This window comes from Ursus arctos, unplaced genomic scaffold, assembly GCF_023065955.2.
Source record: "Ursus arctos isolate Adak ecotype North America unplaced genomic scaffold, UrsArc2.0 scaffold_12, whole genome shotgun sequence".
NCBI lineage: Eukaryota > Metazoa > Chordata > Mammalia > Carnivora > Ursidae > Ursus > Ursus arctos.
The window spans coordinates 23,811,511-23,833,826 of record NW_026622786.1 but is presented as its reverse complement, the minus strand read 5'-3'; the positions used below and the strand labels follow the sequence as shown (position 1 = coordinate 23,833,826).

The following is a 22,316-nucleotide window of genomic DNA, read 5'->3' as shown; positions in this document are numbered from 1 at the left end:
GCACGTGACTGTTGCTACAGACTAAACTAATGAATATTTGACTCTCACCAGCTGCTTCGCAATCCTTCCCCTGCCTAAAAGCCATGAGATCACAAAATCCAATCTCACTTTCTCTGGGGCTTTGTACCCCTGAACACACAACAGCCAAAACAAAAGGCAGCGAAAGCAGCTGTAATTGAAGTGACTGCTTCTAAATAAATCCCTAACCTGTTCGCTTGCTTTTCTGCTACACTAGACAGTTCAAAACTGGACCTGCACTGCTGTCCCCTTGGTGTCATAGTAGCTCGGGGGACCAAGGAGCTAAGTGGCCACGAATATAAATGTAGGTACGCTGGGAAGCAACAGCCCCTCACGCTCATTTTTTTAAATGGTTCATTAAAAAATACATGTATTAACAATAATAATAATAGGGGCGCCTGGGTGGCACAGCGGTTAAGCGCCTGCCTTCGGCTCAGGGCGTGATCCCGGCATTATGGGATCGAGCCCCACATCAGGCTCCTCCGCTATGAGCCAGGTTCTTCCTCTCCCACTCCCCCTGCTTGTGTTCCCTCTCTTGCTGGCTATCTCTGTCAAATAAATAAATAAAATCTTTAAAAATAATAATAATAATAATAGAACACGTATTGATTTTGTGACTGATCTTTTAATATATCGTCCCACCTTAGCTTCACAACTAGTAGATATTATTTCCATCTTACAGATGAGAAAAGTGAGGAAGAGGAAAAAATTGCAATGAATATCACAGTATGCATACTGAAAAATCACGTTAGTCAGCCCAGGCTTCCTTGGTTCCGAATATCACAATTTTAACCACCACAACAAAATGGACTTGATGGCCTTGACGTATCTGTCAATGTTAGCAAACTAATCCTTGTTCATTTGAATCAGATTTCTCCATTAGCCTTTATTGTCCAAGTTTCTTTAAAATCTAGGAATTATCTCTATGTAAGGGACTATGTCTTTAAGGCATATAGTAAGGTGTTCAGCAAATATTTGTTGACCGAATGAATACCTCAGTACTTAGAGGAATTGCCAGTTACTGTAAACCGCAAATCCTCTTCCTTAAAACGCACAACTACTAGCATTATCTTCAAGCCAGTGGCTTAAATTAGCAGTTCTTCACAGGTGAATTGTCACTAGTAGAAATTACAGAAATACCATTTATAAATTACTTACTTTTTTTAAAGCATGTGAAGTGAGAAGGCAGTCCACCAAAAACCCTTACTTCTGACCAATTGCAAACTCAAGGGTCCTTAAGACCACACTTAGTTTCAATAATTCACTAGAAAAACTCACAGAACTCACTGGAAGCCCTTATCTTCATGATTATGGTTTAAGGTACAGATTAGGTTAAGGACGTCTGGGAGGTCCGTTCAGTTAAGTGTCTGCCTTCGGCTCAGGTCATGATCCCAGGGTCCTGGGATCGAGTCCTGAATCGGGGTCCTAGCTCAGCAGGGAGCCTGTTTCTCCCTCTGCCTGATGCTCCCCCTGCCTGTGCTCTCTCTCTCACACACACAAAAATAAATAAATTAAATCTTAAAAAAAAAAAAAGATACAGATTAGGTTAGGTTACAAGATACAGATTAAATTCAGCCAAGAGAGGCACATAGGGCAAAATCTAGGAAAGTTCCAAACACAGAGCTTCAAGTTGTCCTCTTCCCAAGGAGCCACGCGCAGCATTACTTTTCCAGCAGCAATATATGACGATATATATGGAGTATCGCCAAACCAGGGAAGCTCACCCAAGCCTTGGCATCCAGAGTCTTTATTCAGGCTCTATGGTTGACTGCCCCTGTGGCTGACCTCAGTCTCCAGGTAGTCTGGGATCAAGCTGATGCTGTGTGACTCAGAGTTCCTACCATGAATAACATTATTAGACTATCCAGAAATTCTGTCAAACTATCTGGAAATTCAGAGGCTATGAACACTCTGAAATCCCATAACTCCTGTCCCACAAAGACTCCCTATCAGGTATTAGAGATTACCTCCCAGAAGCTGAGGGCAGAGGGCAGACCTCTCTGGGGCAAGGGTTATTCCTCACTACAGAGAGAGTTTAAAGAAAATCCAAGGGTTTTTTTTTGTAAAGAATACGAGTTTCACTTGCACTGAGGTATTTTCCAGTATAGAAGATCTAGAGACCGAGTTATAGTTATGGGGCCGGGATGTGGGTGTGAACATCACCTTCCAGGCATGTTGTTACTTCAGAAAATATGATTTAAAAAGGAAATAGAGCTGGGGTGCCTGGGTGGCTCTGTCCGTTGAGAGTCCCACTCTAGGTTTTGGCTCAGGCATGATCTCAGGGTCGTGGGATTGAGCCCCGCCTCAAGCCCCCCACCGGGTTCCATGCTCAGTGTGAGGAGTCTGCTTGAGATTCTCTCTCTCCCTCTGCCTGTCCCCTCTCCATCTCTCTGTCTCTCTCTCTCAAATAACTAAATAAATCTTTAAAAAAGCGGCGGGGGGGGGGGGGATAGAGCTGACTTACAAGGCAGGTGAGAAATACCTGTATAAACATAGAGAGCATCAAATGACCATAGAAACCAACATGCAATAATAGCTCTTTCATGTGACCAAGTTAAAGAATTTACATATAGAGGTAGATCTTAGAATGTCCTTAGTTTAGGGTCCAGTCCAATAACTAGACTCTTAACTCTCCTATATGATTGTCCCCCAAAAATCAATCTTCCTCTCAATTCCACCATTCTTTTCCTACAGTTCATTCCAGACTCCTTGCTCTTTCTTCTTCTGCCAGGGAAACAGGTGGTGTGTCCATCTGGAACTCCAAGTTTTGCTCCATTCTGATCATTTCCAAGTATGCTGAAGTCTCAAAGGCTTCCATCTTGTTCCAATTATTTCAATTATTAGGTTTTTGGGTTGAAAGCAACAGCAACTTAATTACAATTAATTTGGGAAGAATTTTGGCCCTAGACACACACACACAGACAGGAAAAGTATCATGTGGTTTCTGTTGCATAAGCCACCTCGTGCGTGTCACTTTGTCTCAGCAGCCCTAAAAACTAAGGCATGGACTACATACGTATTTCTGGTCATTTGAACATCATGTGTTATAGTTGTCTCGTCTCATTGGTCAAAATCTAGCACAGTTCACAAAAGAATTTTCTCTTTTGTTTCTGCAACCCCAGTCTCTTTATTTCATTGTCATTAATCAGCCTACACCTATTGTTTTCTCTATTCACATCACGGATTTTAATCTATGCGGCAGATAGATACAATTACTATGAGAATCTAGACTAATTAGTCATATGTCAGGCATAAAGACCTTAATTTGAAATAACGTACTTTGCAGACCCAGATCTCTATCAGATTCTTTTAATAAATTCCAATTGTCTGTTGAAATATTCCATCTTTTTATTCATTTTGACCATCTTTTCCTTTATTTTTTAACATCGGAATCATGGTTATTTTGAACTCCTTGCTAACCATGTTCCATATTTGTATCATATCTAGGTCCTTTTTTTCCATCTTATCTCTTAATTATTAGTCACTTTTCCTGCTTCATTGCATGCCTAATACTTTTGTATTGTATGCTGGATGTTATAAGTGAGACATCACAGGTGCTCTGCAGTATGTTATCTTCTAAAGAGCACTAAGTTTTTATCTGCAGACAATTAAGTTGCTAGAGGAACACCCTCATCCTGCCACGTTTGATGTTCATCTGCGTTCGGGTGGGTCTCTTTCACTTTTGCCCTTTCTCCTGGAGTCCAGCCCTTACTCCCACCATATTCCTAGCATTCTCCTAACTTCTAGGATGTGGTATTTCAATGATAACAACAAGCCCAGGGCATTCACTCGCTGGACCCAAACATGAATGACTCCTCAGAGTTGTGAAAACTAAAATTCCTGATTATATTTCAGCCTCCCTGCATTTTTTCTCTGTTCCATCTCTTGAAATCTCGTTCTGTGCATGTGCTGCTTTATGAGTCAGCCAAGGACCCGATGTGAATTTTTGTGTAGATTTTTGAGGGTCCTCTGTAGCTCTCTTCTGTCTAATACCACACCCCTCAAATCCCAGTCACTATGGTAGCTCCAAACACCAGTCTGTTTCCTCTGATAGCAAAACTGCTGTTTTTTGCTTGGGCTCTATTCCCCCACAGAGTGGTGTGGAAATTGCACTCAGGGAGAAACCAGGGTGAATACAGGATCTAGCTCCTGTGTTTCCCTTAGCTCTGAGACCTCAGCCTTGCATTGGTTGCTGCCCATTTCCTGCAAATAATTGTCTTATATATTTTTCCACACTGATATACATTTTGGTGGGAGGAGAACTCTGATACAGGCTAATTAATCATGGCCAAAATTTAAAGTCAAGCATAAATTCTTAAATACAGAGTTAAGCCTTCACGAATCATTTCTTTGTTCTTTTATATTCCCTTCTCTCCTCTCTTTCCATACCTTACAAACTGTAACACAATAAAGTATATTTCCAGGGGCACCTGGGTGGTTCAGTCGATTACGCATCTGACGCTTGATTTCTGCTCAGGTCATGATTTCAGGTTTCTGGGATCAAGCCCTCAGTCGGGCTCTACACTCAGCCGGGTGTCTGCTTCTTTCCCTCTCTCTCTGCCCCACCACTCCTCAAATAAATAAATAAATAAATCTTTTTAAAATAAGGCATATTTCCAGTAGATAATTCCACACAAAGCTAGAATCCTACTATAGGAAGACTCAAATGCTATTATTCTAGAGAAGAAAATCAACAATACAATGACAGTAAAAATTCAATCAATGAATACCTTGGTATCTAGACTTTTTCTGTGAGGATTTATAGGAGAAATATGTACTCAAAATAGCTCTCGTAATTGCCTACTTACTAAATGCAACCTTATGACAAGACAGAATCAGGGAGGGCTAAAGACAAGCACTACAAACAACACACAGTGGAGGCCCAAAGCAGATTTCTTGGTTCAGGTAGAGGTATGGGGCCAGCAGAAATCTGCAGTTTTCCAGATTTTCAGACCCCAAGAAGAGGCGCACTTTGGCCAGGCACAGCCAGGCATCCTTCAGTTTTGTTCCAGGAAAAATACTCGGATTTCAGGCCCTCTCATGTTTAGAAGGGTTGGGAGTAGGGATAAAACATCCAAACTGCAAAGAAAGAATCCTGGTCTTTGCAACTGAAGTGACAATCCTTTCGTTCTCAGATGCAATGGCCCGAGAAGCTTCCATAACCACCTGTTCACATCTGGAGACCTTGAGGCTCTCCCGGATGATCCAGCAGAGCAAACCTGACTGTCTCTTCATAGACAGTAAGTAACTGTCTCCGGGTTATTATTGCAAGGTTATTATGAAGGCTTTTTCCTAGCAGTGTCAATGGGTTTTGGTTAAAATACCAACACAGCTAGGGGTGGTATTGCAGATTCATCAGCTACACCTCAGAATGATGCCTTTATTGACTCCTTTTCTGATGACTTGATTTTGCTAGTTTAGAGACAACAGACAACATGACACGGCTGTGAAAGAAGTGCAAACAGAAAGATGAACAAAAGAATTTGCAGAAGGAAGTTTGGAGGCTTGAGGAAATCACCAGACTTAGCAGTTTGGGCTCCTATGAACATATCTTGGCTGCTCATGTTGACATGTTACTGAGAGTATGGTAGTTCATTAGTACATGTACATTTCATGGAATAACATGGCTTTCAGTCTGGGGCTGCACAGAAGATCACCTGGGGAGGTTTGGAAACTCTAGGTGTTCTAACCACACCCCAAACCAGCTCCATTAGAGACCCTGAAGATGGAGCCCAGAGAGAAGTTGTTTTTAAGTCTCCACAGGTGATGCCAATAGCAATCAAGGCTGGGAATCACTGACGTGAATTCTCTTGGCTTCAGCTCTCTTCTGTAAAAAGAAAACACCAGTTAGATGGTCCCTGAGCATCCTTGCCACGCAAGTCCTTCACCTCTGTAATTCCGCATGACAGCATCTCCTTCAGCCAGTGTTCTCCTTTCGCTGCTCCCAGAACAATGAGGAAAACCCAGTGAGGTCATTTCTGCCTTGGCTTTATGACTTTGGTGAATACAAATGGTCTCCAAAATTTACCTGGCTTCGTAAGATGTTTGCCATCTCTGCTCACCTACTCATTCATCAGAGAAAAAGGAGAAACAACTGTGATCTGTGCAAAGAAAAGCACAAGTCAAACAGGAAAGCTATCGTAAAAATAAACATTTTAGAAGTGGGATGAACCTTTTTGCAAACACAAGGAAGCACGTGCTTATTGTCACCTTGCATCGTGGAAGTTATGAGCACGTGTTTTCAAAATTCCAGGTCCATATTCCCTACATGTAAAGCAAAACTGTTTGCATGACTCATATGCAGAAGACTTGGAAGCCTCTTGCTTGACTCCTGACAGTGCTCAGTGCTCTTCCTTCCTCTCTCCCCCAGAGCAGATGTGTAATGAGAAACGCCATGATCGGCCACATGAGCTTTTACAGGGAGGCTCTGGGAAGAAGAAAACCTGGAGCCAGGCCCATCTCCGCAGCCTAATTACCTGCTGTGGACCATTCAGTTCACATCAGGCAGTTTTATCCACAGCTCTTCCCACCTCACAGGTGTGTCATAAAAGAACTAGATAATGTGTAAGACACTCCACGGTGCTGTGAAGCAAGAAACCAAATAAATATAGGTTGTTCACCTTGCCGAAAACCAGCATCTCGGCTTCCAAAAGGAAGATGGCAAGCCACCTGCTAGGGTCAAATGGTTTGTGAACTGAAGCGAATTGCCTGGTTCAAGACAAAGAGTGTAACACCCTCGGCCCCCAAAATCCTCGGTGCAGTCCCTTTACATTCTTCTTAAATTTATCTGCATATTTAGGCCTTCTCATCCTTGTTCATGCCTTTGCCCCACCAGCAAGATCTTCTGTCTTTATTTTTCTCTCCTGTCTCTCCTACTCCCTCAATCCCAACTCCCACCATGGAATACAACCTATCATTCAAGCTCCAACTTAATTAATAACAGCTACCATTATTCAGCATTCACTGTGCACCAGGAACTAAGCTGAATGCTTTACATACTTCATTTTATTGAATTTTTCCAGCACATCTACAAAGTTTTATGAAGCCAGTTTAACAGAAGACAACCAAAGCTCAGAGAAGTAAAATAACTTGCTCAAGATCTCAAAGCCAAAATTCAAACCCAGGCCTGTCTTGATCTAAAGTTGACATTATTACCCACTATGCCACAATCATTCTTACCAACTTTCCATCCAAACCTTCTTGGTGACTCCACAGAAGACCATTTCCCCAATCTAAACTAAGGTCCCCTCCAGAACGTGTTTGGACATGCTTTATACTCCCTTGATTATTGTTTGGTTTATACTGCTATTTAAGATCAGATAAGTATGTTTAGTTTCCTTCCCTAAGTACATTATATTAAGGCCCCAGAACTTTTCAAAATGCCTAAACTAATGCACCTACATTCTCCAGACATAACCAACCATTGGTCTTACTTTACAGTCCTGAGTATATGTTTTTGTTGCCCTTTTGTCACCTAGCATATTTTTATGTACAGTAATCTAACCCCATCAACAATTTGTTCTCATTTGTTAAGAGTCCAAATGTGGGAGGTTAAATGATAAGATATGAGGTTGAGACGTCCAGGAAATGTGTAACCAGACATGAACAAACCTACTTCTGGGGCATTAGGTTATGATTTCTAAGTTGATAAGACCTATCGGAACTTAAAAAAAAAAAAAAGAACTTGACAAAACATTCTTTTTTTTGTAATGTAAAAAATGATTGCCAAAATATACTGGTACTAGGCAGTATTCTAAATATGTATGAGTCATAATATTTCCCAATCAGCTGTTAATAGTTACTAGTGTCTTCTTTGTACAGAATGCTTTCCAGTATGCCATAGGACAAAGGTAGAATCAAGCATAAAATAAATTAACATAGTATTTTACATTTTAGGAACAATGCATAGATCTCTATGCAAAATGATTTGCTGGATTAAGAAAAATATTTAGAAAATTCAGAAGGCAAAGCACTCTAGCCAGACAAACAGAACACTGAGGGAAAACTTTGACAGCTTGAATGAAATAGTAGGTCCTTAAGAGGAAGAAGCAACTTCTACAAATGAGCACTTACTGATGAAATAGAAACATGATATGGAAAGATAAAAATAACTGGCACCGAGGAGTTACCCACAGGGACTTCCTGTACCAATCACAGTATAGTGTTTGGATTTTGTTTTTTTTCAAATGAAGGAGGAGTAAAGGTTACATGTTGTGGCTTTTTGATAAGCATCAAATTACTCCAATGCTCATTTTTCTAATTCCAGAATTCTTCGCTAAGAATGCTCAAGTTTTTATTTCAGAACACGAAATGGAATATGAAGGGAAACAAGCTAAAGTAGAGAGGTATGCACCTCACGGAGCAGTGCATTTGCTCATACTCACCTGTGAACAAGACTACCCATGAAGCCTGTTCATGACACAGAAGCCGAGAATGTGAAATTTACCTTACTCTTGTCTATTGTCTCCGTGTGTGTGTGCGTGTGTCAGGTGTATTCTTCCCTTCTTTATGAGTTTGTCTCCTTTTGTGTAGACTGAGATAATACGCACTTACTTTCCCTCAAAAGTCTCAGGGATGACTCACGACAAAGGCTCTTCAATTTAGCCAGTGTGCTAAGATACTGTGAATAACAAATAATTTCCTTTAACCCTGCAGAAACTTTCGTTTGCATTTACTACTTAGAATCTCAGTGGACTTTTCCTATTTATTAACAGCTGTGAAACTTTCAAGAATTATAACTGTAGGTTCTCACCATTTCCTGGCCTCCCTATAGCTATAGATTTTCTAGCCACATGATCTTAAAGAGTCAACTTAGTTTCGTGAAATGAAAGCAGCTCCAGATAGGCGTCAAATGACCCATGTTCAAATTTCAGCTCTGCCTTTGACCTTGATTAAACCAAGCACCTCCCTGAGCCTCAGCACCTTTCTCTATAAAAAGGGAAAATGACACCTGCCTGCACTTACCCCTAGGACTGTAGTGAGGCTCAAGTTGAGAAGTATGCAAAACTGCTGCATAACTCACATCTCTATAATAGGACTGCTCACGCTATTTTTTCTTTTAGTCCCATCATTTCTATCAAACAGCAATAACATGCAGTTAAGGTTTTCATTTATTTCCTTCTAGTCTTTTTCTATGGTCTGTGTATATGCGTTTGTGTAGATTTACTTTTTAAAATGTAGGCAGTATTTTATTAGGATGTAATTATGTATTATTATACTTACTTGTATGATACATACATACTTGTATATTATGACATATGTATCTATATATCCCTAAGTTAATAAAATTTCTTCCAAAACATGGTTAATAACAGTTTGATATAATGTCTATGATATATAATATGTATCATATGCATGTATATATGTGCATGTGTATTTCATGTTATTAAAAATTATTTCCAAACATGGCTAATAATGGATGCACTAAAAATATGATCAGGGGTGCCTGGGTGCCTCAGTCCATTAAGTACCAGACTCTTGATTTCAGCCCAGGTGGTGATCTCAGGGTTGTGAGATCAAGCCCCTAGTAGGGGTCTGGGCTCAACAGGGAGTCTGCTTGAGATTCTCTCTCTTCCACTCCCTCTGCCCCTCCCCCCCACGTGGGCTCTCTTTCTCTCTCTCTCTCTCTCTCAAATAAATAAGTGAAATCTTTAAAAAAAATAATAAAGTCTCTATTTTAAAAAAATACGGTGGGTAGTGCTCACTTTGGCAGCCCATATACTAAAACTGGAGCAATATGGAGAAGATTAGCATGGCCCCTGTGTAAGGATGACACACAAATTCATGAAGGTTCCATATTTTTGCCCAGGTTGAAAGAAAGAGAAATATAAATACCATGTGATTTTACTCATATGTGGAATTTAATAAACAAAGCAAAAGAGCAAAGGGGGAAAAGAGAGAGAGAGAGAGGCAAACCAAGAAACACTCTTAACTGTAAAGAACAAACTGATGGTTACCAGAGGGGAGGTGGGCGGGGCGGGGGTGGGGCAGGGATGGGTGAAGTAGGGATGGGGATTAAGGACGGCACTTGCGATGAGCACCGGGTGATGTATGAAAGTTTTGAATCACTAAATTGCACATCTGAAATTAATTCTACACTAGGTGGAGTTTAAATAAAAACTTTAAAAAAAATATGGTGGGTAATAATTCTGCCATATGAGTGAACCATAATTTGTGAAATTATTCTCCACCTTTAACTCATTAAAAATACTCATTTTCAGGTTGTTTTGTTTTTGTCTTGTTTTGCTCTTTTGTTGTTATTGATGTTGCTGGGTTTATTTGCTATCATAACCAAGACTGTAGTAAACATCTTTGTACAAAAATCTTTTTATGAATCCGTAATTACACGGAGGAGATTTCTAGAACTGAAATCACCAGATCAAAGGTATGGATTCTTCTCAGGCCTTGGCTAGCCCTTGCTAACATCCTGTCAGCTTCTGTTCCTGCAGTATCGTACTGTTTAGACAACGCAAGAGACAATTTTTATGGTAGCTTTGTCCTAATTACCTATATTAATCATGAATTATTACCAATTTTGTAGGTAAAAAAAGAGTATCATTTTATCATTTCATGTTTATATGATCACTAGTGAATTGAAAATTTATCGTGTTTATTGATTTTAATTACTTCTGCCACAAATTTCTTATGCTTGCTCAATTTTTAGTATTTTCCTTATTGATTTGTCAGCATTTTTTACACCTTAAGGACATTCATTTCCCCGTTGTCATAACTCATAAAGTTTTCCAAATTGTCATTTACGCTTTAGTATTGCCTGTGATTTTTGACATTATGAGGGTTTTTTTTTTTACGTTTTTTTTCTCCCAGCCTTATTGAGATATAATTGACACACAGCACTGTGTAAGTTTCACTTAAGGGGTACAACATGTTGGTTTCATACAGTTGTACATTGCAAAAGGATAACCACCATAGCATAGCTAACACCTCCATCTGTTGCATAATCACCATTTCTTTTTCATGGTAATTTTTTAAGTTTTTAAAAATCGAATTTACCAGGCAGTGTCTTCCGTTGCTTCACTTTTTTGTATTTTGTGAACTAAGTAGAGGGAATCCCTGCCATATCTGTATAGCAATTCCTAGTTTTAATAAAAAATCATCCTCTAAGTTCAAAGACCTAGCAATCCAGAGTAAAGTTAGAGTGTGGTGATACAGATTATTGCTCTTCTACTAGGAAGTTAGTTTGAAAGTACCTGCAAAGAGATTAGTAAATATTTCTGGTGCAAGAAGAATTGGCGTCATCTCAGACACAGCTCTATTTTAGACCACTCAGATACGTCCCGCATATGACATTTAGCCTATGGTGAGCACCCAGAAATTCTAACACTTGGAAAGCAGAAGCTCTGTGCTGGTACATCTATAAGTCAGTGGGGGTCAGGCTCAGGGCCAATGACACCAAGGAGAGGATGGGGAACAGGGACCAGATGACGCCAAAATCAGTTCTGCTAGAGAAGAATGTGAATATCCGAGAAGCGGAAGCTGTAATTAACAAGGAGTCTCCGAAAGGAGCTGGACTTACCTCCCTGTTCTGAGAGTCCGTCTCACCGTTCTCTGGCTACATTTGCCTCTGTGCTGAGTAAGAGCACATTTCTTGCTTGCCTTACATTTAAATTTGATACTTCTATCTTTAGAAAGGCCTGTGAGGAGGCACACTTGGTGTGAATAGTAATCATGACTAACACAATGGATAAAAAATTAACATTAATTAGGTTCTTACTTTGGTCCAGACGCTGTTCTGAGCCCTTTATATTCATGGAACCCTTCGGAACATTTTTAACTGGTAGGAACATAATTTCCTCCATTTTATAATTGAAGAAACAGAGACACAGAGAAGTTAGATGACTTATCCAGGGTTGCACAGCCTTCAAGATGAGCCAGGATTTGAAACCAGACAACCTGGTTCCAGAGTTGGCACCTGTTTGATATTCTATGATATTCTGTATTTATTTATACAAATTTTGAATACAAGTACTAATTTCAATTTATATTTGTTGAAAGATGTATGCATATATATTTATACATATGGAAAGATCTATAAATATTATACACTTAAATATCTGTCTTTATTTATTATGGTCAATGGAAGGGTAGGATTAGGAATTAATTAAAGAATTTTTGGCTTATCTCCACCTCTGGCTTTCCCACCTTCTGACACTTCTACCAGAAAACAAAGAACAGAACAAAGGAATAACACAAGTATGACAATTTTTCTATAAGTTTTAGAAAACTTATAGAAAATTTGGTTTAAAGGGAAGCCAGACTGAATGTAATGATCAAAGTAAGATCAACTTTATATACCCACCTGTTATAGTTCTAGTTTCCCCAGTGCTTCCCTGGCTACCAGCTTAATGCAGGACACTGGACAGGGTAGAGTTGTGTGGGTGAATCCCCAGTAAAAAGACAATTTAGGTTGTGTCTGAGTGAGCCTTGCCAGCATAATTGATGGATTCATGTCCCTATCATCCCTTTCTCTCTGCACCCTGGTACCCACGCAGACCCCCGGGTGTCCCATGGCTGCAGTTTCAGGACTACTCATGGCCTGAGGTCTAAGAAGGCAACTAGGAGAAGGGCTGCCCCACTGCCACTAATTTTGTCTCATTCCCTCCTCCCCATCCCCCACAGCGCTGCTAGATTAATCATAGTTTTAGTGCAGCTTTAGTCACCTCCCTCTCCTTAAAATTCTTCCCTGGATTCCCACCTCCTACGGGATAAAATCTGACCTCCTTAACACGGTGTCTAAGACCCTTGATGATATAGCCCCTCTCCTGTCTCCAACTTACACTATGAGCTCCTTATAGGAAAGGAACCCTACTCTTCACCCTTGTGAATGGCATTTAATAAATATTTAATGGATGAATGGCTAGGTGGATGAATGAATGAATGGCTCAATAACAGAATGGATGTGTTTTTTATACAGTGATAATTTTTTATTTATATTGTTCTTTACTATTACCAAAGAACCCCAAAATATAGTATCTCATTTAGACATGACCACAAATTTCTGAGATAGGTATTGCTAAAAATTTAACCATGAGAAACAGGTTCAGGAAGGTTAAGAGACTTGCCAGACCTCACAGCTTTGGCCACACCAAAACTTGTAGCCTTTCTAATATGACACAGCTCTTTCTCATAACGCATGAGGTGATTTAAACGTAGTTATTTGATGGTGCAGAGATTCATAGAGTTTTACAGCTGGGAGACTCCCCTAGTCAACCCTTTTAATTGGAAACATGAAAAACTGAAATCCAGAGATAGAAAATTGCTCGAATTTGCACCACTCATCGGTAACAGACTGAAAATTGCTTCCTGGCTCCTGGTTCCAACTTTCCAGCTTCTTAAATCCATCCTCTGCCATTCTCTGTACGACTGTATGACTTTATCCTCTCTGTGCCTCAGTTTCCTATATGGATAAGTCAGGATAATAATAGTACCTACTGTTTAGGGTTGTTGTGGTTAAATCCTCACAACAACCTATTATTATCCTAAGATAATACTTAGGAAATTCTTACAAGAGTAAGTACTTTTAAAATATTAGCTATTGGGGAGCCTGGGTGGCACAGCGGTTAAGCGTCTGCCTTCGGCTCAGGGCGTGATCCCGGCATGATGGGATCGAGCCCCACATCAGGCTCTTCTGCTATGAGCCTGCTTCTTCCTCTCCCACTCCCCCTGCTTGTGTTCCCTCTCTCGCTGGCTGTCTCTATCTCTGTCGAATAAATAAATAAAATCTTAAAAAAAAAAAAAAGTATGAACCTGCTCTGGAAGCTTCTACCTGGGTGTGACACATGTCACTTCCATTCATCTTCACTGGCCAAAGCAAGTCACATGGCCAAGCCAATCTTCAGTAGGGTGGGGAAGTGGATATTGATCAATAGCAATGTAATCTCTCACACATTCCTATTGCAACCATTATTGATTTTATTTTTTTCCTCCTGAATTACAGTAGATTCTGGTTTTCCAAAGTTAATGTAAATTGTCTTTATCATGCTTCCTCCTTATTTCTGTGTGACTCCTGATTAGTTTTGTGAAGTTTGGTACTGAACATGTATTACTATTCCAAAGAAGACACACATTGTAAAAAGGCTAAAGGGTTTATTTATTTATTTGTTTATTTACCAAAGCTGGATTATCAGATCTCTACATGAATTCATTCTAACATAAGTTCTCATGAGTTTCTACACTGTTTCTCCAACTCTCTATTTGACCAGTAAATGTGGCTTCTAATCTTCTAAGTCTTTTGTCCCATGGGGCCTGGCACTTATAATAATTATACATTGTGTGTTTTCATAAATACTTGCTAATAAAATGCTTAGAGTAAACTGACAGCATCTCCTAGAATAAAAATAATGACCTTCAGTCTTAGACCTACCACCCAACTGTTCTGCAATGTGACAAAGGGCAGGTCTATGTCTTTGGGTTCAGAAAGTGATGATGTCACTCTTAATGGAATTGGTGAGATTGAAGAATGCTCGTTATTTAATGACAGTAATGGGCTCTGAAAGCATCCTGCAAATCATGTGCCTTATAATGCCAACTCGCCAAAATCCAAGAGAAAGGTAAAATTACTTTGGAAGTCATTCTATCCATGAGTCAGGGAAAAAACAACTTCTGCATAATTTAACTCTCATATAGTTTCCAAAATCACATTAACCAATTTGAGTTTGTAGACTAATTTTACTCAAATTACCTACACTCACCTCTGTTCAGTGCCCTGTCTCCATGAAATGGACCAGAACTAGAACTCGGGTAAGGAAAATTACTCTCTTCTGGGGGCTTCATAAAATTCACTGTTTTGCCAAAATTCATCTATAGCAGTGTTTCTCAACTTAAGGAAGTTTTAAATAATCTTTTTCTCATCACTTACACACAATTTCAACACCACAGATATACTGTATGCCTACTTATTTATTGTACATAAATCTGTACTTTGTACATTTAAAAAGCCAGAACCAGGGCAGCTGGGTGGTACAGTCAGTTTAGTGTTAGACCTGTGGCTTCGGCTCAGGTTGTGATCTCGGGGTCATGAGGTTAAGCCCTATGTTGGGATCTACGCTCAGTGCAGAGTCTGTTTAAGTGTCTCTCTCCCTCTCCTTCTGCCCCTACCCCGTGTGCGCTCACTCTGTCTCTGTCAAAAAAAATAAATAAATCTTAAAAAAAAAAAAAAAAGTAAAAACCATTTTTCCTCCCTTGGGAGTAATATTGCCCCCACGTGATCTTTATGGCAAATGCTTTCCTCTGCCACATACTTCCACCTCTTTTACACTTACATTGGGATTTTCTGCTCTTCCTTCTCAACCTTGCTCTTCTGCCTTTTCTCACCTCAGGATCTTTGCTCATGGGATACCTTCTTTCTGAAATAATCTCTTCATTTCTGTTGAGTCCAACCATTTTTCAAAAACCAGATCAAGCTCTAATCTCTCCAAGTAGAAGTTTTTCCAAGTACTAACTCAACCTCCCTCCCCCTAGAATGTTTACCTTTAATGGAAGACATTTTCTCTGCCATAATAAAATATCCCAGTCTATTTTAGACTAACATTATTTAAGTCCATGACCCCCTCACTAGATTATAAGCTGATAGATGGCAAGGACTATTCATCTATGGATCTCCCATTGTTCAGAGAGAGTGCTCAATTAATATATATTGTATTGAGTTCATTAATTTATGACTCACTTTTTCCAGCCAGTGCTTCATATTAAAATGACTTCAGCTGCCTCAGAGTTCATGGTGTTACTTAGATGGGTATACACACGTAGATGCACACATACACAGGTGCCATCTAGCTGGGAAAACGGGTGATTCCTTCAACCCTTCATTCTGCACATCAAAAATTGGGAAGTTCCCTGGATCTATTGACAGCACCACTATTCTTTGTATTACACAGGCTCAAAATCTCAGAGACACTTTAATGCCTCCCTCTCCTTCATCTCCCATGTCTAAGTGGTTGACCAAACTTGTTGATTCTTCATTTTTCATGAATCTTTGATTTTTGTTTTTCTCCAGGATCCCACTGCCAGCACCTTATTCTAAATCCATGACATCCTATTTACAGCCAACTCCTCTGTCCATAACTCACGTCTTTCCACATCGCTAGTCATAATGATTCTTCAGTCCTTCTTACTCTGGGTTATCCTCCTGAAACATAGACTTTGGTCTTACTCTGTTGCTCAGCTGCTTAAGAAACTACAGACAATTCAAGGTAAGTCCAACCAGCTCAGCTTTAAATGCTACAGACTAAGTCGTGTCCTGCCAAAATGCATATGTCAAAGTCCTAACCCCCAATGTGATGTTATTTGGAGATGGGGCCTTTGCAAAATATTAGGTTCAGATGAGGTCATAAGGATGGGGCCTTTGCGGTGAGATTAGTGCCCTTATAAGAAGAGACACCAGAGAGCTTGCTGTCTCTCTCTTGCTCTGCTGTGTGAAGATACTGCAAAAGGCTCGATCCACAAGCCAGAAAGAGCTCCCGTTGGAACCCAATCAAGCCAGCATCCTGATCTTGGACTTCCAGCCTCCAAAACTGTGATAAAATACACTTCTGTTGTTTAAGTCTCCCAGTCTCTGGTATTTTGTTATGGCAGTCTGAACAGACTAATATAACCTTTGTAATCCTGCTTCAAATGGCCTTGTCTAATCAACCCCAGCAGGTGAGTTTCCTCCCAAGGAATGTTCAGATCCAGTTAGGCCTACATCCTTTCACACACATGCTAGTATGAACTTGTCACTACTTAAATTAGTTAAAATGTTTTTCAGATTCATTGGTTACAATAAAGATTGTTATTGTTTAGATACCTTTTCCAAGGAATATTTTTGCTAAAGTGGTCTGTAACGCTCAACAATTGTAAAACGTAGAGATTGCACGGTCTGCCCTAAACTAAGAGAAGCACACTTGTATTTAAATTCAAAATATTTCAGCTTCTTATAACAAAAGTAACGTGAGGAGGGAGAAATTTGCTCACTCATATTTATGCATTTAACAAATATTATTGTTCATTTCTCATAAGCCAAACTCTAAGCTAGATGTTACCAATACGATAGTCAAAATGAACAGTTTGAACCTTCCCGGAAACTACAGTTTAGTCTGATGGACGAATCCAGCTCTTTTCTATAAGCTGGCGTGGAAAATTACTTCATTTGCTTGAGAATAGATCTGCATGCGGTTTCACATTTGGGCCACACAGACGCTGTTAAGTGGTTTGCTCGGAATGCCTCCCTCTTATTTCCATTCTCTAAGGCTGCCTGTCCTCTTTCTCTCTGTCACTGTTTCCCTCGCTACCTTCTTATGTATAGATAGATGGAAAAGTTCTCCCCCTACTGAATTTTCTCTTGTTCAACTACAGAGGAGAAGGTTGAAGAGACAACTCTCCACTGTGCTTTCACAAGAATATCTTGAGATGCAGAGGGCTTCCTGGGAAACTCATAGTAGAAACCATGACATACAGCTAAAGGGCATTTTCATGTCTGAGGATTTACTCGCTATGGACCTTTCAAAATAAACTAAGGAGAACAGTAGGGATCTAAGAAATGAAGATTTGCCTCACATTTTAGAGGATGATTTTTTTCTTTCTAAAGTTAAAACCTGTGCCCTACAAAAGATTTTAATGTAAAGAAAATAATTTTAAATTCAAATCTGTGGATTTTGTTTTGGAGTTCATATAACCCCAAAGAGATGTAATGTGCTTTATTTCCTTTTGTGAGAATGATTTTGCATATTTTTTAAAGATTTTTTTAAATTATTTTTATTTATTTGACAGAGAGAGACACAGCGAGAGAGGGAACACAAGCAGAGGAAGAGAGAGAAGCAGGCTTCCCGCTGAGCAGGGAGCCTGACTCGGGGCTCCATCCCAGGACCCTGGGATCATGACCTGAGCAGAAAGCAGACACTTAATGACTGAGCCACCCAGGCGCCCCTGATTTTGCATATTTTATGTGTCCTCCAGTATCACAATGCATTCCGTTCATTTTGATGACATAATCTTCTACTTAGTCAATTTTTATCCAAAGATCAAATGCTAAACTATGACAGCATCACCAACTGCCAAACCCAACTCCACATAGACCCTCAGTCTCTAACATGGGCTTTATTCATAGCTGAAACAAGGTTGTGTGTCAGCCATTAACCCACTACCTTACTGACTCTTAGGAATTTAAGGAAGGTCTACTCCTGTGAGCTCCCCCTCACCCCCACGCGTGTCTTGCACATCTTTGCAGAGGCCATTACCCTTCACCAACGTGCCTGTGATCCCCCACATGGGAGGGGCCTCCCTATGCAGCAGTCTTGCCATTTTATAATCACAGACTAGGTAGAAAATACGTAAATTGCACAGGTCTTCTAGTGCGATGCAATTCAAAGTAAAAAACCTTTCTGGGAGAAGAAACACAAATGCTGAAAACTTGCTTTTCATTGAGCTATGCACACCACAAATGGAGAAAGAACAGAGAGGCACAAAATCTTGTTTCTAAAGACCAACTTCTTAGACAATCTTAATCAGGTCTCCGGCAGTTTTTTCACATCATTTTCTTCTTCTCTAAAATAGAAATAATAAAAGTTTCTCATTTCAGATGTCCTATAAAGAGCAAAGCCTTGGACTTTCCAGAACAAAGCTCAACCTTGAATATTTTCGATGTATCTTAAAAATATGTTTAGTTCAAAAATTAGTAGCTATAAATTATTGAATGCCTCCTGAGTGTCACCTACTTTGTTAAATTCTGTTTTACCTTCCCTACAACCCTGAGTGGATATCATTATTATCCTTATTTTACAGGTTAGAAAATTAAGGCTTGTGCTTTACTTATAATAAACATGAAGGAGGACACACAGCTAATAAATATTGAAGCCATGACTTTAACCAATGGCCTTTATCCTCACACAATGTTGCATCGCCATAATTTTCATTAGGAGTTTCATTCCCATCACAGCCCCAGTTCCAGCCCCACTACTAACCCACTAGCTCTACCCTAGAAGCAGACAGAAGCCATTCAATACATCAGGCAGAACCAAGTAGATGAAGTTGCATAGCATATTGGTTAAAGATGAGACTACCATGCCTGGATGGCTCAGTTGGTTAAGTGACCCTTGATCTTAGCTCAAGTCTTGATCTCAGAGTCATGAGTTCAAGCCCTACATTAGGCTCCATGCCAGGCAAAGGAGCCTACTTGAAAAAAAAAAAAAATGAGACTGCCAACCCCATCTTACTCCTATGGGAGTCTGAGCAATTTATGTAGCCTTCTGTGTCTTGTTTTGTCATCTGTAAAATGGAACTGAGAGAAACAATATCTATTTACAGGGTTATTGTAAGTATAAAATGAGGTAATCCCCATAAAGAACTTAGTGACTACCATGAGCATCAGGTATTGTGTTAATATATGAAGACTAGATCCTTTTAAGCTTTGTATTCTCAGTGCTTACTTAAAGCCTGACTTACAGTAGATTCTCAATAATTGATAAATTAATAAAAATAAAGTAGGTCAAGATTCATCATCAAAGGAGTGTAAGCTTACACCAAAATCAGGTTTTGTAGCAAATGCGAACTCAGAGAGATGACCGAATTCAGATGCTCGGTTATCAAAAGGAAAGATGGCAGACGCAAGCAGAGTAACCATGACTGTTGGGGCTAACAGCAAGATCAAGGTCAAAGCTAGCAGAAGCTAAAGGGGAAAAATCAGGGCTTTGGAATATGGGTACATTTATCAGATTATAAAAGGTGACTTGTCTGCCTTTTCTCCTTCCCTGCCCTCTGCAAGCAAACATTTGCTGGGTACTTTTTTTGTATCTAGAACTGTATTCAGCTCTGAGATTAGAATTAATAAAACCATTAGAATTACTTAATTTGCTTATTTCCTTATCATGCTTGTTTGAACTGCAGAGAAGGTCATTACTAATGCAGTTAGAGGGGGATTTCTCCTGCCTTGATTTCTACTGAGCCATCAGTATGATCTGTATCAGATGCCAAACTGAGTGTGAGACAGGTCACCATACACAGAATTTGTCCCTATGGAAAAGTTAAAGTAGTTTCCCAAGTCATGGATCCACCTCAGTCACCTTGAGAATATAAAAAGGAGAAGGGGTGCCTGGGTGGCTCAGCCATTAAGCGTCTGCCTTTGGCTCAGGTCATGATCCCAGGGTCCTGGGATCGAGCACCGCATCAGGCTCCCTGCTTGGCGGGAAGCCTGCTTCTCCCTCTCCCACTCCCCTTGCTTGTGTTCCCTCTCTCGCTGTTTCTCTCTGTCAAATAAATAAATAAATTCTGTAAAAAAATTAAATTTAATTAAAAAAATAAGAAGGAGAAAGGGAGAGAGGAATGAAAATGGGAAAACATTTGGGAAGAGACTTCTTCAGAATAAGTGTGCTTTGAGCTTTCTCCCACGTACTTGGGACAGAGAAGTGGTCTAGCACTACCTCATGTCTCTCCAGCATAGTAATGGAATTCCCATGACACCTAGTTGAACAACTAGATTTTCCCTCGCAGTTGATGGGCACAGAAGACTGAAGCTTGACTCAAACCTCAACTAGCCAAAATGACCTATGGCAGGGTGGCCCTGTCGGCATGGAGCTACTCTCTCAAATTTTTGCTGGAACAAGGCATGTATGAATGTTTCTGGTGGATGAGATGCAAGTCCCCTGGTAGACGGAGCTACCATGGCATCAGTGAGGGAGGGACACCTGGACAAGCAAAGAAATTCCAGGAACAAGAAGCTAGAAGACCCTTGATTCCTAGGGACTGTGGAACGGAGTCACCAAAGTGACCATGCAATATAAAGCTAGACCTGAGAGGGTCAACAAACCTAAATGTGAGAGGTCTCCAGGGATGAGAAGCCCATAAAAACCCACAAAAATGCCCAGCAGAGAGAAAAATCACATTTGAAAAGTACTCAGCCCGGAAGAGCCAGTCTATGACCTTTTCTATCCCCTTCCACCTGCCCTCCCAAACCTCAGTAAAGAACAAGCTCAAAAACTGAAAAGAGAAGAGTGTGAAGGAGGAGGAAAGCACAAAGCATAGGAAGACAGAAGCCAACAATGTCTCTTCCATCATGATACTAGAAGAAGGCCTGAGTTGGAAAAAGGGAAAACATCTGATACTGAATCAAGTTCATTGTGTAGTAACATCTTAGACTTGGCAACTCTGATTTGTTTATCGAGACTAGGTTTGTTTCTTAAAAGAGATGGTAGGATGTGTTAACAACCAAGTAAGAAAAGAAAAGTTATGGAACCTACCCAAGTCCTGATTCACCAGCAAGAGATAATTACTCTCATTGAATGTCTGAAATAAAGCTGAGGAAGACAATAACGAAGTTGTGTTTTTGTTATGTGTCATGAGTCATGTTTCCCCACAAAGGCCTGAATCTCACAACTAATCTGTCTCAATCTCCTCCATCTTCTTTCTCTTTCTCCCACTCCTCCTCCTCCTCCTCTTCCGTCTTCTTCTTGTCTCTCACTCTCCGCCCCCTCTAATCCTTCTCTCTCTCTTATTTGTGCATTTATTTGTTTGTCTCTCTCTTTTTCTTTTTCAAGGATCTTTTGAATTATCATTAAAAAGAATTTTAGAAATAACTGACATTGTAACATACCAAGATAGGTAAATAACATTCCCAACACAATCCAGTTTGCAACCTCTATCAGTCAGTGTTCTGTTGCAGAAAGCAGAACACACACATAAAGCAGTTAGCCCAAGTAGAGCCTTGCACATAAGTGCTCAGTGAAGAAGAGCTATTGTTACTTTAAACACCACCTCCTAAGCTTGCTAAGGGACAAGTCGTCTTGAGAATCACTCACTTTTTCTTTTTGGATGTTGTTCTGCCACTACTTAACAAAGAAATGCATTGTATTATGCATTCTCTTTCAACTCATACCTTTTGTTTGCAGATACCAAGCCTCTTTCCAATCATTAGAAATAATAAATCACATTTGCACATTCCAAACTCGGAAGGAAGTTAAATATTTACAAAGTTCTACATTGCAAATAAAGAACAATTCATTGAGACAGGCCCTTAAGAATGATTCCTTACACATTTTTGGAAAACTCTATCAGAAATTTGGCCTGAACACTGTAGCAATAATTCCTCTGACCTTTAATGTTATCACTGCTTTTAACTTCCTCAGATCCACGTAAGAATAAAATGCAGCAAGATCAACAGGAGCTGCTAGTAAACTAGCATTTTTCTGTAGTATAAACTTTTGATGGTGTCAACCACAATCTCCTAAAAGCGTAGTAGGGTGAAGCAGATTTTTTTTCCATTTTTCTTGGCCTTTCCCTGCTCCAAAGTCAAATGGTAAAAAGTGCTCAACTTC

The 22,316-nt window shown here is 39.9% G+C and overlaps 1 long non-coding RNA gene and 1 other non-coding gene across 3 annotated transcripts in view; one reads left to right on the top strand and one right to left on the bottom strand.

The window, feature by feature from the left end:
* Positions 1-623: 623 nt before the first annotated feature.
* The window catches only part of LOC123000974 (uncharacterized), a 45,554-nt gene continuing 23,861 nt past the window's right edge, over positions 624-22,316 (bottom strand). Inside the window, exons 1-2 of one of the 2 annotated variants that reach the window (XR_008958767.1) lie at positions 11,552-11,610; positions 624-5,845 (exon numbers count right to left, since the gene is read on the bottom strand). This is a non-coding gene — a long non-coding RNA (uncharacterized LOC123000974). Of the gene's footprint in view, positions 5,846-11,551; positions 11,611-22,316 lie in introns of those variants that run through there. The other variant, XR_006409386.3, reaches the window with a different exon arrangement.
* Positions 9,715-9,820, top strand: LOC113254853 (U6 spliceosomal RNA). Its single transcript, XR_003315976.1, has one exon. It is a non-coding gene; the product is annotated as a U6 spliceosomal RNA (small nuclear RNA).